This window comes from Paramormyrops kingsleyae, unplaced genomic scaffold (assembly GCF_048594095.1).
Source record: "Paramormyrops kingsleyae isolate MSU_618 unplaced genomic scaffold, PKINGS_0.4 ups42, whole genome shotgun sequence".
NCBI lineage: Eukaryota > Metazoa > Chordata > Actinopteri > Osteoglossiformes > Mormyridae > Paramormyrops > Paramormyrops kingsleyae.
In genome coordinates, this window is record NW_027325980.1 from 69271 (window position 1) to 83015 (window position 13745).

Below are 13745 nucleotides of genomic sequence, written 5' to 3' on the forward strand. Positions count from 1 at the left end.
AATCATGACAAACTACCACGAAATGAAGTTTTCATCATAACTTGAAATTCTGAGTTCATTTCATGAAACCTGCGTTTCCCCTATAAGAGTTCGACCTACCATTATAGGAAAATGTGTTTTCGTGAAGAAATCATGACAAACTAACACGAAATCAAGTTTTCATCATAACTTGAAATTCTGAGTCCATTTCATGAAACCTGCGTTTCCCCTATAAGAGTTCGACCTACCATTATAGGAAAATGTGTTTTCGTGAAGAAATCATGACAAACTACCACGAAATCAAGTTTTCATCATAACTTGAAATTCTGAGTTCATTTCATGAAACCTGCGTTTCCCCTATAAGAGTTCGACCTACCATTATAGGAAAATGTGTTTTCGTGAAGAAATCATGACAAACTAACACGAAATGAAGTTTTCATCATAACTTGAAATTCTGAGTTCATTTCATGAAACCTGCGTTTCCCCTATAAGAGTTCGACCTACCATTATAGGAAAATGTGTTTTCGTGAAGAAATCATGACAAACTACCACGAAATGAAGTTTTCATCATAACTTGAAATTCTGAGTTCATTTCATGAAACCTGCGTTTCCCCTATAAGAGTTCGACCTACCATTATAGGAAAATGTGTTTTCGTGAAGAAATCATGACAAACTACCACGAAATCAAGTTTTCATCATAACTTGAAATTCTGAGTTCATTTCATGAAACCTGCGTTTCCCCTATAAGAGTTCGACCTACCATTATAGGAAAATGTGTTTTCGTGAAGAAATCATTACAAACTAACAAGAAATGAAGTTTTCATCATAACTTGAAATTCTGAGTTCATTTCATGAAACCTGCGTTTCCCCTATAAGAGTTCGACCTACCATTATAGGAAAATGTGTTTTCGTGAAGAAATCATGACAAACTAACACGAAATCAAGTTTTCATCATAACTTGAAATTCTGAGTCCATTTCATGAAACCTGCGTTTCCCCTATAAGAGTTCGACCTACCATTATAGGAAAATGTGTTTTCGTGAAGAAATCATGACAAACTACCACGAAATGAAGCTTCGTGAAACCTGATTTCATGAAACCTGCGTTTCCCCTATAAGAGTTCGACCTACCATTATTGGAAAATGTGTTTTCGTGAAGAAATCATGACAAACTACCACGAAATGAAGATTTCATCATAACTTGAAATTCTGAGTTTATTTCATGAAACCTGCGTTTCCCCTGTAAGAGTTCGACCTACCATTATAGGAAAATGTGTTTTCGTGAAGAAATCATGACAAACTACCACGAAATGAAGATTTCATCATAACTTGAAATTCTGAGTTCATTTCATGAAACCTGCGTTTCCCCTATAAAAGTTCGACCTACCATTATAGGAAAATGTGTTTTCATGAAGAAATCATGACAAACTAACACGAAATGATGTTTTCATCATAACTTGAAATTCTGAGTTCATTTCATGAAATCTGCGTTTCCCCTTTAAGAGTTCGACCTACCATTATAGGAAAATGTGTTTTCGTGAAGAAATCATGACAAACTAATACGAAATGAAGTTTTCATCATAACTTGAAATTCTGAGTTCATTTCATGAAACCTGCGTTTCCCCTATAAGAGTTCGACCTACCATTATTGGAAAATGTGTTTTCGTGAAGAAATCATGACAAACTAACACGAAATGATGTTTTCATCATAACTTGAAATTCTGAGTTCATTTCATGAAACCTGCGTTTCCCCTATTAGAGTTCGACCTACCATTATAGGAAAATGTGTTTTCGTGAAGAAATCATGACAAACTAACACGAAATTAAGATTTCATCATAACTTGAAATTCTGAGTTCATTTCATGAAACCTGCGTTTCCCCTATAAGAGTTCGACCTACCATTATAGGAAAATGTGTTTTCGTGAAGAAATCATGACAAATACCACGAAATGAAGTTTTCATCATAACTTGAAATTCTGAGTTCATTTCATGAAACCTGCGTTTCCCCTATAAGAGTTCGACCTACCATTATAGGAAAATGTGTTTTCGTGAAGAAATCATGACAAACTACCACGAAATCAAGTTTTCATCATAACTTGAAATTCTGAGTTCATTTCATGAAACCTGCGTTTCCCCTATAAGAGTTCGACCTACCATTATAGGAAAATGTGTTTTCGTGAAGAAATCATGACAAACTAACAAGAAATGAAGTTTTCATCATAACTTGAAATTCTGAGTTCATTTCATGAAACCTGCGTTTCCCCTATAAGAGTTCGACCTACCATTATAGGAAAATGTGTTTTCGTGAAGAAATCATGACAAACTAACACGAAATCAAGTTTTCATCATAACTTGAAATTCTGAGTCCATTTCATGAAACCTGCGTTTCCCCTATAAGAGTTCGACCTACCATTATAGGAAAATGTGTTTTCGTGAAGAAATCATGACAAACTACCACGAAATGAAGCTTCGTGAAACCTGATTTCATGAAACCTGCGTTTCCCCTATAAGAGTTCGACCTACCATTATTGGAAAATGTGTTTTCGTGAAGAAATCATGACAAACTACCACGAAATGAAGATTTCATCATAACTTGAAATTCTGAGTTTATTTCATGAAACCTGCGTTTCCCCTGTAAGAGTTCGACCTACCATTATAGGAAAATGTGTTTTCGTGAAGAAATCATGACAAACTACCACGAAATGAAGATTTCATCATAACTTGAAATTCTGAGTTCATTTCATGAAACCTGCGTTTCCCCTATAAAAGTTCGACCTACCATTATAGGAAAATGTGTTTTCATGAAGAAATCATGACAAACTAACACGAAATGATGTTTTCATCATAACTTGAAATTCTGAGTTCATTTCATGAAATCTGCGTTTCCCCTTTAAGAGTTCGACCTACCATTATAGGAAAATGTGTTTTCGTGAAGAAATCATGACAAACTAATACGAAATGAAGTTTTCATCATAACTTGAAATTCTGAGTTCATTTCATGAAACCTGCGTTTCCCCTATAAGAGTTCGACCTACCATTATTGGAAAATGTGTTTTCGTGAAGAAATCATGACAAACTAACACGAAATGATGTTTTCATCATAACTTGAAATTCTGAGTTCATTTCATGAAACCTGCGTTTCCAGAGAGATGGAGAATGCCGCTTTTGTCAAAATGACAGGTTGGGTCAAAGGTCACAAAGGTCAAATAAATCAAAAAGTGACAGGCGGTGGGTGCAAGCCGGGTGACGTCATGAGGTAGTGGGAGGGGGGGCTTTTTTTTTTGGCTGTGAGCCAGTTGAGCGTTGGGATAGGGGTTTATTTGTATATAGTTTATTTATTTATTATAATTTAATTATTTATTATTATTTAATTATTTATTATAATGTAATTATTATTTTATATTGAGTAGAGTGCTTATGAGTGTGTTGTTTTGTCTGCATCCACCGGGTGCCGAGCAGGGGGGGACTGAGCAGGGGGGGTTAAGGTCCCAAACACTGGGTCTGAGTGGGGGTGGGTTACCTGATGGAGTGTGAGCGTACGCTGTACCACCGTGGTAAGGTCCGTGGCTTTGGAGAATCTGTGGAAAAGGGCTCTGAGAGAGCGATGCTGTGTCTGTTGCGGTACCGTGGTAAGGTCCCGTGGCTTTGGATAATCCGCAAAGGACTCGGAGAGAGCGATGCCGGAGAGCTGAGAGTTGTGCTGCGCGAGACTGAAAGAAATCCTGTGAGAATGACCAAGTTGGAGCTAAGAATGAGAGGAGGAGCTGGGTCTGACGTCCAGTAAAAAAACGCTTAGCAGTAGTTTGACCGTCTGTGTGTGTGTGTATGTGTGTGTGTGTGTGAAAGCCGACACCCCCCTGCAGCAGTAGCAGTTTGGCCTTGTGTTTTTCCTCATGCAACCTATGTACATCCCGATAGGTCAAATCCCGGTCAAACTGTAATTTCGGCCACAGATCAAGTTTGACACTTTGTATTTCAGTAAATTTTGTTAAAAGTTTTGTCTTTTCCCCCCGACTCCCCGCCACACATCAAGTTTGACATTTTGTATTTCAGTAAATTTTGTCTTTTCCCCCCGACTCCCCCCATACCGTCTACGCAGTTAAAACGTACATCGAAATAGACAACAGATAAAACTTGACAGGACGTATATTTCTCCTTAAAGAATCCTAAAAAGTAAGCAACCGGTGAAATTTTTATTACCTTGAGAAGGGTCCCCCTCCTTTGGTAAAGAGACACAAGTACCCCACACCCCGTATCATCAAGGCATTGCCCTACTGGAAAGAGAAAACTACATGGGACCTGCATAGAGTAAGTATATTATTTCTTTTACGCGTGTTTTATGATATTTTACGCGTGTTTTATGATAAACACAATACAATAAAATAACTTAAAATAATTATTTTATTTTTAGAGATTCAGCTATTTTGGGTTTGTTTTTTTTTCTCTACGGGAGACACTGCGGATAGAAAACTCCATATAGTGAGTATATTATTTCTTTTATACATATGATAAACGCTATACATTAAAAATAACTTATTCTAATAATAGGTATTCTCTATTATTTTATGTACAAGAGAGACGGCACGGACCGGTCAAGAGAAAATCTACGCAAGACCTGAATCAGCAGGTATGGATGGAGCAACACCCCCCCTCCTATACCTGAAGCGCTATTAAATGAAATAGACAACATCAACAACGCTAATAATGATGAAAATGATGCGGTTTACTTTGCTCAACACGACTCGCCACCCGCAGCGTCTGGTGAAGCGACGGCCCAAGAGCCCTGTTTGCTACCATCCTTAGAGACATTATTAATAACCTTCCGGTGCTGATAGGGTCGGCACCGACCCATTTTTAAGTTTAACATGCATAAAAGCACCACATATATTTGTGCATACTCTTAAAACAAAAGGCTCCATATTGAACCTTTTAGCTTGGTACATATATGACACTCCTTGGACATTCTCAATTAAAAGAAATGGCACCTTTTTGAAGGCAATGGTTATATTTCCTCTGGTTAGAACCCCTATAGTTCTATATAGCACACCCAAGAACCTTTTTTTTCGAAATATATACTGCATCAAAGTTTTTTGACTTTGTCAGGAATCTCTATTTAAACTAAATAAATTAAAACAAAATCAAGGTAAGGCATCCCCACACATGTAAGGTAAGATAAGACCAGTTCAGTTTATTTATATAATTCTCTAGAGGTTTATTTTATCATTATTTTTTATTGAAAACGAGAGGAATGCTGTCAAAAGAAAGGTCCAGAAAGCCACACCAAAAATATTAAAACCAATCTTTTCATGGATAAGGAAGCCTAACAAGGTAACCAAGAAGTAAGAAACAAATTGGATGATAAATAATTGTTTTGAGGGTATCTTATGGCTGATGTACTGTAAGACACGTGCTGCTTGACACCGACCCGTCTAACATAAGAGACAGGAACAGAAAGCTAACATAGGCCGAAGGTTAAGCGTGTTAAATGAAAGGCAGCGGGATAATTCCCCATAATGCCGCACCATAACAAAATCAAACGCGACGTGAAAACGTTTAATAGACCTCAATAAAAATGTCAGGGACGTCTACGACAAACGCAGATTGTTGCCTATTGGGGAAACTGCCTTTTGGATACCGAAATGTAAAACTAGCAGCATCGCAAAAAGGGTGTTGTAAGTCTTTAAAAATATTTCATCGAATGAATTTGTTAGTGTAACATGAAAGTGTTTCAAAGATGTACAGATGTTTTAAAATGTAATATGAAAGTTTTTCAAAGTAAGATGTACAGATGTTTTAAAATGTAATATGAAAGTTTTTCAAAGTAAGATGTACAGATGTTTTAAAATGTAACATGAAAGTTTTTCAAAGTAAGATGTACAGATGTTTTAAAAAATGTAACATGAAAGTTTTTCAAAGTAAGATGTACAGATGCTTTAAAAATGTTCGGGTGTTTTATTTTCTAGACGCGTTGTACAAAAACGGTTTGTTATGTGTACGCAGCGCAAGCATGTTTGTACAAAGTTTTATGCATTCAGTTTGCGAATCAGTTTTGAAATCTAATATGAACGTGGCTTTTATTTTACAAAAACAAAGTTGCAAAAAATTTGTAGGCTCTTTATCAAAGCAGATTTTGTTAATATAACATGAAGTTTTTTTTTATTATTTTCAAAGTTGCACAAGGGTTTTAAAATGTAACATGTACACGTGTGTTTTATTTTTCAAACTTGTACAAAAACGTGTGTGTACATTTATCAAATGAGTTTTAAAATGCAACATGTACAGGTATTTTATTATTCAAAATAAAAGTTGTACATACATTTTGTTATATGTATGCAGCACGGTCATGTTTTTAAAATGTGCTAATATTTGCGGGATGGTGGGAATGGAATGCTGTCAAAAGAAAGGTCCAGAAAGCCACACCAAAAATATTAAAACCAATCTTTTCATGGATAAGGAAGCCTAACAAGGTAACCAAGAAGTAAGAAACAAATTGGATGATAAATAATTGTTTTGAGGGTATCTTATGGCTGATGTACTGTAAGACACGTGCTGCTTGACACCGACCCGTCTAACATAAGAGACAGGAACAGAAAGCTAACATAGGCCGAAGGTTAAGCGTGTTAAATGAAAGGCAGCGGGATAATTCCCCATAATGCCGCACTATAACAAAATCAAACGCGACGTGAAAACGTTTAATAGACCTCAATAAAAATGTCAGGGACGTCTACGACAAACGCAGATTGTTGCCTAGTGGGGAAACTGCCTTTTGGATACCGAAATGTAAAACTAGCAGCATCGCAAAAAGGGTGTTGTAAGTCTTTAAAAATATTTCATCGAATGAATTTGTTAGTGTAACATGAAAGTGTTTCAAAGATGTACAGATGTTTTAAAATGTAATATGAAAGTTTTTCAAAGTAAGATGTACAGATGTTTTAAAATGTAACATGAAAGTTTTTCAAAGTAAGATGTACAGATGTTTTAAAAAATGTAACATGAAAGTTTTTCAAAGTAAGATGTACAGATGCTTTAAAAATGTTCGGGTGTTTTATTTTCTAGACGCGTTGTACAAAAACGGTTTGTTATGTGTACGCAGCGCAAGCATGTTTGTACAAAGTTTTATGCATTCATTTTGCGAATCAGTTTTGAAATCTAATATGAACGTGGCTTTTATTTTACAAAAACAAAGTTGCAAAAAATTTGTAGGCTCTTTATCAAAGCAGATTTTGTTAATATAACATGAAGTTTTTTTTTATTATTTTCAAAGTTGCACAAGGGTTTTAAAATGTAACATGTACACGTGTGTTTTATTTTTCAAACTTGTACAAAAACGTGTGTGTACATTTATCAAATGAGTTTTAAAATGCAACATGTACAGGTATTTTATTATTCAAAATAAAAGTTGTACATACATTTTGTTATATGTATGCAGCACGGTCATGTTTTTAAAATGTGCTAATATTTGCGGGATGGTGGGAATAAAGCGTATTTAAAAGGGGTACCTCTCGTGGAATCTACCAATCTTTAGCAGCTTTTGAACCCTGAGCCACACGGGGACTGGGGTTTTTAACCGTGAGACTCGACACCTAGCTACGCATTAGATCCTTACTTCAGCAATGGTCCCCATGTACCCAGTGTAGGGTCAGGTCCATCGCAAGAGAATGTCTCCGCCGTGAAAGAACGATCCACCAGCATTTTGTGTATCAACGAATCTGTAATCATTCTTTCCATTCATTATATGCTGAGTTTTCCAAAATTGTTTTTTAGCTGAAGCATCAAAAGCTGTAACTTCGAGTGCACCTGGTTTAATAGCATTTTATTTATAACAGTAGGAGCTTGTAAACTGCATTTAGCGGTCGCATGAAAACACATTAAAAACTTTAAAGAATAAAGCTTTAGTTATTTTTAATAAAGACGGCTTTCTAGTAAATGGTTTTCCTACAAGGTGACCCCGCGGCCTATACTTAAGACATCCGGGCGCCTGATTTGAGATGTTTACTGAGGACGGTATGTTAAGTTAACAGTGGTGACTGAGCTGCACCGTGTTTGACTCTTAATGAAACTTAGACCTAATTCAACAGAACCAGTCGTCATCCACTTTGCAGTGAGATTTCTGTGCGAAATGTGAACAAAGATTCATTTTCTTACTTTACCACTTATCGGATAATAAGGGAAATGGCAGCGGCAATAACCTACACAGTTATTTGTTCCTTCCATATGTATATATATAGCACCGCAGAACGTTTTGCACTTTTTTGCACTATTTGTTTATTGTTTGTTGTGTGTTCTACATGCATGTTTGCACTGGAGGATCTGCTTTTTATTCTCATTGTACATGAGTATAGTGACAATAAAAAGGCATTTCATTCATTCATAATATGTCGGACACAATGGCTCTGAGCACCAGGGAGTCCGCCGTGAGGCGCACGAGCTGCTAGCTGATGTAATGCTGCGAACGGTCGGGGCTCTGACATTCTTAAGGTGCGGCTATCTATCCCCGAGACACTTTAGCCAGGAGCGTGTATATTTGCGCTTATTAATGCTGCAGTGTCAGGGTTTTGCTGACTCTTATAGGAAGCTGGCTAGCAATAACATTTTTAGCTGGTCTTTTTCATTTAGTACATACACGGTTTAGAAGAAAACCTAATCACCATTAAAAAAAATAAATAAATAAACGTACAAAACTATTGAAATCCCCCAGAAGCATGTGCATATTTTTCTGGTTTGCATGTTGTGTGTGTGTGTGTGTGTGTGTGTGTGTGTGTGTGTGTGTGTGTGGTTACCTAAGCACAGTCGGCCTAGTGTTTGATAGGTGATGGAGAAGCGTACGGTCGTGGGGACAGTAAACTACATGCGCCTATGCCAACATGTGTTTAAGTATAGCGACAAACATGGACGCTTTCTTTAACGTAAAACAGTTAAAGGCTCATACGGTTTTGTTTACATTTTTATTTTTTTAATTTCAAGTAGCCTCTAATCACCTTACATTAGTTCTGATTTACTGTAGTCACCAATCAGAGTATTTTAAAACAATGGCACTGAAATGTCACCACATGTTAAAGCTAACAAAGTAACATGATTATATCAGCGGAACAAACCAGTCGCCGGTACGTATAGACAGATCATGTGTTGCTCAACAATCGACAGCATTTTGAAATCTATTTGTATTTAGACAAATATATTGGGAATAAAGCGTTGTGTTTTAAAAGGCAGACATTGAGGTCGAATTTAAATTGGTCACAATTGTATTGTTTTCCGCAGCTAGAAGTGTCGGCTGAGGTTGATTTTAATTGGCATGTCAGTTTAGGATTCTTGCAGTAGAAGTTATGTAGTGAATTGCGGTACTCTGAAATTAAGTGATATGTGTATTAGAATCGTGAAGCGTCATCTTCCTTTGTTTTAGGTTCACCCCGGGCATTTTATGAATTGTAATGTAATATCAGACAGTGTGTGATGAATTTCTGAAGGCCTGTTATAGGCCTATATGACAATTTCGTGGAAACGTCTCATGGAAAAATGTAGTTGCAGTTTGTCAGGACTAAAGACTGGCTAATGTGACATGGTGAACAAGTCCTGTGGTTAAAGAATGCCGGCCTGTTGCTTAAAACATTGTGTTGTATGCCGAATGTTTCTTGCCCATAGACTACATGTTGCTATACTGTTCCTTTATAATATTCAACTATTATTTTTTAAATCATTTAATGAAATAGGTAAATACCTCATCATTGATGACTATGGTCCACCTGAGTGACAAGTAACCCGTCCTGGACAGAGGTTTCTTCAAGGCCTGTTGTGGGAACCCCATGGTGTAGGATTAAGAGAAAGAATACAGGGAGTGGTACAAATGAGCAGTTGTCCTGCCCCCTTTTACTCATTTTGGATGCTTAAATTACTAAATTGTGATTTTAATGCTCATCTGTATGATTCTATGGTCTGAGCGAGTCTCCAGTACTACATGAATGGTAAACTTAAAAACTCTACTTCTCTTAGCTTAATGATATTTTCTTTTACTGTGTACGATTGGTAGAAATGAAAATCGTGATTTGTCTCTCAGCTTGTGTGTGTGTGTGTGTGTGTGTCTGTGTGTGTGCGTGCGGTGTGTCAACAATGGCAATTATTCACTAAATTCTAAACAAACCCACATATAAAACCCCCTCCCCACCCACCCCAGACACCTATAAAACACAGCATTCTTGCTCTCACCCCCCACTCATTTTGTGAAAAAGCATGTCTGTTGCCAAGACTACAGCTCGTGTCTTGAGTCGTACATACTATGACCCCAGCCACCCGGGGTCATACGGAGGGGCCTCCAGACTGCAGAGAGCCGTGCAGGAAGATACGGGGGAAAAAAGTGGCTACTGATGACATCAGAGAGTGGCTGTCTATGCAAGACAGTTATACTTTACATAAGCCGGCTAAAAAGAATTTCCCCAGGAGCAGAGTGTTTAATACCGAGAGCCATGTATCAGCGGCAGGCCGGTTTATGCGACATGCAAGGGCTGGCGATGTACAACGACGGGTTAAAGTATCTCCTTACGGCAAACCCACATATAAAACCCCCTCCCCAACCTCCCCAGACACCAGCCCTTTTCCTGGAGGACATGTCTGAATTTACTTTTGGGTCGATACAGCACAACAAGTCTTCTCCTCAACTTAACCCCCAGCGATCCCCATCCATGACCCTCTATACTTTTGGACAGCGAATGGATACAACGCCACCAGAGCTTCCTCAATACACTCCGCGGCAGGCCGCATCATGGTGCCCGTATGGGGTTCTGTTCCAGTCACAACCTCCGCGTGCGGACTCTGCCCTAATGGATACATCGCGGGTTACTGCATCGATGTTGGATGATTTCCGCGATCGTTTTGCGGCTCCATCATTATCTGGAGATTCTGGGTGTGGCGGCATCACCGTAGCTGCCATGAAGATAATCAAAGGGTCACTTGCCTTTATTCTGGATCGGCTAATCGAAGATGACTTGAAGGCGACCTGTATCGGCTGTACTGTGAAACACCCTAGCCTGCTTCAGCACACGTGTCGCTATGAACCTGTACCGTTTTATTTCTTTAACAATTTTGAAAAGCTGTTCAAAAAGCTGTATAGGCCACGGCTTAAACATATTATCACAAAGGCGGTGGCCATGTTTCACCCTCATACCGCTCCTGTAAAAATACATGCATCAATCGATGTGTTAGTTTCTGAACTTAAAGGCCAAATTAATGTACGGGCCAAATTGCGCGAGCTGAAACGCTTCGCTGAAGACGGTGATTGTGAGTATGCTGTAGATGAGGCGTTTAATGATTTCTGCAATTTGTACACATGCGAGCACCCTATGGCTGGTGTGTAAACGTCTGTCAAAATGTGATTGGCTGCTCATTTTTATATGCTTTCTAAATAAAATGAGTTGAGTCATGAAAACATTGTGTCGTTATTGCTAACAAGTACTTGACCGTGTTTATTTTACGCCATCAAAACCCTGGGTCATTTGGTGGCGTAGATAGATTATACAGGGTGGTACACATGTTGCCTGCTTAAGGGTGACATAATGGGGTAGTTGTACATCGCCAGCCCTTGCATGTCGCATAAACCGGCCTGCCGCTGATACATGGCTCTCGGTATTAAACACTCTGCTCCTGGGGAAATTCTTTTTAGCCGGCTTATGTAAAGTATAACTGTCTTGCATAGACAGCCACTCTCTGATGTCATCAGTAGCCACTTTTTTCCCCCGTATCTTCCTGCACGGCTCTCTGCAGTCTGGAGGCCCCTCCGTATGACCCCGGGTGGCTGGGGTCATAGTATGTACGACTCAAGACACGAGCTGTAGTCTTGGCAACAGACATGCTTTTTCACAAAATGAGTGGGGGGTGAGAGCAAGAATGCTGTGTTTTATAGGTGTCTGGGGTGGGTGGGGAGGGGGTTTTATATGTGGGTTTGTTTAGAATTTAGTGAATAATTGCCATTGTTGACACACCGCACGCACACACACAGACACACACACACACACACACACAAGCTGAGAGACAAATCACGATTTTCATTTCTACCAATCGTACACAGTAAAAGAAAATATCATTAAGCTAAGAGAAGTAGAGTTTTTAAGTTTACCATTCATGTAGTACTGGAGACTCGCTCAGACCATAGAATCATACAGATGAGCATTAAAATCACAATTTAGTAATTTAAGCATCCAAAATGAGTAAAAGGGGGCAGGACAACTGCTCATTTGTACCACTCCCTGTATTCTTTCTCTTAATCCTACACCATGGGGTTCCCACAACAGGCCTTGAAGAAACCTCTGTCCAGGACGGGTTACTTGTCACTCAGGTGGACCATAGTCATCAATGATGAGGTATTTACCTATTTCATTAAATGATTTAAAAAATAATAGTTGAATATTATAAAGGAACAGTATAGCAACATGTAGTCTATGGGCAAGAAACATTCGGCATACAACACAATGTTTTAAGCAACAGGCCGGCATTCTTTAACCACAGGACTTGTTCACCATGTCACATTAGCCAGTCTTTAGTCCTGACAAACTGCAACTACATTTTTCCATGAGACGTTTCCACGAAATTGTCATATAGGCCTATAACAGGCCTTCAGAAATTCATCACACACTGTCTGATATTACATTACAATTCATAAAATGCCCGGGGTGAACCTAAAACAAAGGAAGATGACGCTTCACGATTCTAATACACATATCACTTAATTTCAGAGTACCGCAATTCACTACATAACTTCTACTGCAAGAATCCTAAACTGACATGCCAATTAAAATCAACCTCAGCCGACACTTCTAGCTGCGGAAAACAATACAATTGTGACCAATTTAAATTCGACCTCAATGTCTGCCTTTTAAAACACAACGCTTTATTCCCAATATATTTGTCTAAATACAAATAGATTTCAAAATGCTGTCGATTGTTGAGCAACACATGATCCGTCTATACGTACCGGCGACTGGTTTGTTCCGCTGATATAATCATGTTACTTTGTTAGCTTTAACATGTGGTGACATTTCAGTGCCATTGTTTTAAAATACTCTGATTGGTGACTACAGTAAATCAGAACTAATGTAAGGTGATTAGAGGCTACTTGAAATTAAAAAAATAAAAATGTAAACAAAACCGTATGAGCCTTTAACTGTTTTACGTTAAAGAAAGCGTCCATGTTTGTCGCTATACTTAAACACATGTTGGCATAGGCGCATGTAGTTTACTGTCCCCACGACCGTACGCTTCTCCATCACCTATCAAACACTAGGCCGACTGTGCTTAGGTAACCACACACACACACACACACACACACACACACACACACACACACATGCAAACCAGAAAAATATGCACATGCTTCTGGGGGATTTCAATAGTTTTGTACGTTTATTTATTTATTTTTTTTAATGGTGATTAGGTTTTCTTCTAAACCGTGTATGTACTAAATGAAAAAGACCAGCTAAAAATGTTATTGCTAGCCAGCTTCCTATAAGAGTCAGCAAAACCCTGACACTGCAGCATTAATAAGCGCAAATATACACGCTCCTGGCTAAAGTGTCTCGGGGATAGATAGCCGCACCTTAAGAATGTCAGAGCCCCGACCGTTCGCAGCATTACATCAGCTAGCAGCTCGTGCGCCTCACGGCGGACTCCCTGGTGCTCAGAGCCATTGTGTCCGACATATTATGAATGAATGAAATGCCTTTTTATTGTCACTATACTCATGTACAATGAGAATAAAAAGCAGATCCTCCAGTGCAAACATGCA

General features: G+C 38.5%; 1 long non-coding RNA gene across 1 annotated transcript; it reads left to right on the top strand.

Moving 5' to 3' along the window:
- Positions 1–3277: 3277 nt before the first annotated feature.
- Positions 3278–6001, top strand: LOC140586353 (uncharacterized). Its single transcript, XR_011988184.1, has 3 exons — positions 3278–4285; positions 4389–4456; positions 4552–6001. It is a non-coding gene; the product is annotated as an uncharacterized lncRNA (long non-coding RNA).
- Positions 6002–13745: the final 7744 nt, after the last annotated feature.